The following is a 2,976-nucleotide window of genomic DNA, read 5'->3' on the forward strand; positions in this document are numbered from 1 at the left end:
GTATAGTAAAACTTCTAAATTGACCTATTTGATGTACGTTTTTATTTTAATTGAAATGAAAAGGGAAACAAACAGTAGAAGGGGCTTATTAAATGAATAGGATTATTTTTAGTCTGAAACTGATGTATTTGAGCACTGCACCAAATCAAACACATTTTATTTATGTGTTTCACATTAGGCCTTAGTTATAGACAAGTACAAAACTGAAAGTTTTAAAACCCATATTTAGATTTTATGAAGAGCAACAGTGGATAGTCATCTTGATAATTTTACTATGTCAACAAATCAATACCGATTAAGGCCTCTTTAAAATATTCAGTGCAAAGCTAGCAATTTAGAAAACCTGTAGCATGCATAAAAAAAAGTTACAAGAGAAAAGCAGACAACTAACTTGTCCATTCTGAAGTTTCAGAAAATGATCAGAGCTTTGAGGTGACCATGACTGCTACCACTGAGGTAGCTGAAGATGAAATTAACGAAGGAACTGTTACTCAGATTCAGGTACAGTAAAACTTCTAAATTGACCTACTTGATGTACGTTTTTATTTAAATTGAAATGAAAAGGGAAACAAATCCTATTCATTAAATGAATAGGATTATTTTTAGTCTGATGTATTTGAGCATGGATCTTGTTTGCAGAATGTTGTTCTATAAAAGTGCAATTGAATCATTTTATATACGAAAGAGGTTATTTGTAGTTTAACTTCCTGCCCAAAGAGCAACACAGAAAACAGTAATAGATTTAACCCTCCACTGATAATTACTTGCTCTCTGGTGATCTGCATAGAAGACAAGTTTATCTGTTGCTTCTATCACTCTTTGGTTATAAATCATGCTTTATAACAGGCCTAAATACTCTTTGTCCTGTCACCAGTCCTAACAGTTACATAGACTTCTCATTGTGGGTGCGTCATGTTTAAAAGTTTTACACTGGAGATGCTGAACATAGTCCTCTTTACACCAAAGCCAGTAAGACACTTCCTATTCACTATACATTAAATGGGATGAAGAATGTTATTTAATAAATTCTCAGAACATCTGTATGTTAAGGTATTAAATCTTACTGGTGTTTTAAGATAGGTGAATGTACTTTCAATGCCGTATCTAAAAAGTAGCACTTTCTGAGCAGTCAGTGAGGTAACCAGGTGTGCTGGTTTAATTTTCCTTCAAGTTATGCCTCCATGTTAAATGCAAGGTGACAGAAAGAACTGCAGATCTTACTGGATGATTTCCTGTTGGTCTTTTCAAGATTCTTCAGAATGAACAGCTGGATGAAATCTCCCCAATGGGCAATGAAGAAGTGTCAGCTGTTAGTCAGGCCTGGTTCACAACCAAAGAGGATAAGGATTCTCTAACAAATAAAGGTAAGATATTTCAAATGCAACTCTCCCATGCTTTAAAAAGGTAAGCTATTCCAAATGCCTCAGAACATTTTGCAGGTTGCACAAAGTAATCTCTGGTCTGGCTTTTTTAGTGAAGATATTTGACGAAACTGATTCTAAAAATGCTGAGAGAAGTAATGCATTAAGTCTTCGCCATCCCTCTTACACCTTGTATGCAAGAAGAGAGTTGGCACTGCAGATGCACTTGGGAGAGGAAGAGGGGACAGGCTTGGAGTGGTGACAGTGATTTCTGTGGCTGTAGTAGGGAACTGCTGTGTGTTGGCACAGGCTGGGCAGACAGTTGTGTCTGCTCCGTTGGACTGTTGCCTGGTTGGGAGCTGGGAGGCTGCAATCGGAGGAGGGTACAACAGGAAAAAAACTAATCTGTGCTCAGGTTAATAGTCTTCCTCCAAAGAGGGCTTATTAGTCTGGCTGCAGTGTTGTGATTCATACTAAACTGTTTCTGGAATGGAGTTGCCTCAGAAGAGGAGGGATTACGCAGATCAGGATGTACTGAAATAATCACTGCTACTCCTAAAACTGCCACCCCATTGGCATTCCTCCTTCTCCAAATGCATCTGTGCAATCATGTAGTAGTTGCTGAACTTTAGAGCTTTTCTGTTCTTTTTTTCCCCCAAGGGAAGTGCCTTTCTAAACCTGGAGAAACAACTCGGTGTCAGATGAAAACGTGTTGTCTCTTCAGTTTCCTCAGTCTCTGGACTATTTTTCTGACACTGACTTTACCTCTTTCGTGGAGGAAAAAAAATGCCTTTTTCAGTCAGTCCAAAGCAACTCCCTTTTTTACTAGAAAACTTTAGGAAAAAAAGTAATGGTTTTCTGTCATAGAAGCAAATCATCTCTTACCCAATGAGTTCTACTCTAGAAAGCTGAGAATCCTGCTGAGCCAGTGAAAAAATGTGAGGCACCCAGAACCTGGGTGTTGGGTGTGGAAAATTCAGAGAAAGGGAACTGACCAGCCAAGTTAATGACCATTTCACTCACTGATCCCAAGTGTGCACTAACAGTTGCTTCTAACAGCCAATAAATAATTTCTCCCCGATATCTCTGTCCTTCTTTATTAGATTTACAGGGCATCAAAGCTATTGAGTGTTCACTGAGAGGACTGGGGCAGAGGTGGGGTAGCAAAGAGAGCCCTTTGCCTCTCGGTATTGAGGCAGCTGGATGGAAGTAGAGAGAAATCACATTGCTGTGCTCCAGCGTGAGAGGAAGCACGGAGATTATGATCTCCCCAGTAGCCAGTGGTGAAGGACTTAGGGAGCAGCACGTTCTCAGCTGTGACAGGGGGAGCATGTACTGGTGATTTGGCAGAGAAATTACTGTTTTCATGTGACTTGGTAGCCTCGTGTTTGATGTGTGTCTTGTTAAACATATTAGAAACTTACAGCATTTGTTCCTTTTTGTAGCTGTCTCACAGGCGTGTCAAGTGACCACACATCACAAGGGGCGTTTACAGCTGTGGATGAATGAGGGCACTAAATCTGGTGATTCTAATTAAGAGAATTAGAACTTTTCTTGGGGTCTCCATGCTCTGTCACAGAGAACAGCTGTGAAAGAATCTCCCTGTGTGTCTTCT

This window comes from Calidris pugnax, unplaced genomic scaffold (assembly GCF_001431845.1).
Source record: "Calidris pugnax isolate Ruff unplaced genomic scaffold, ASM143184v1 scaffold44, whole genome shotgun sequence".
Classification (NCBI taxonomy): Eukaryota; Metazoa; Chordata; class Aves; order Charadriiformes; family Scolopacidae; genus Calidris; species Calidris pugnax.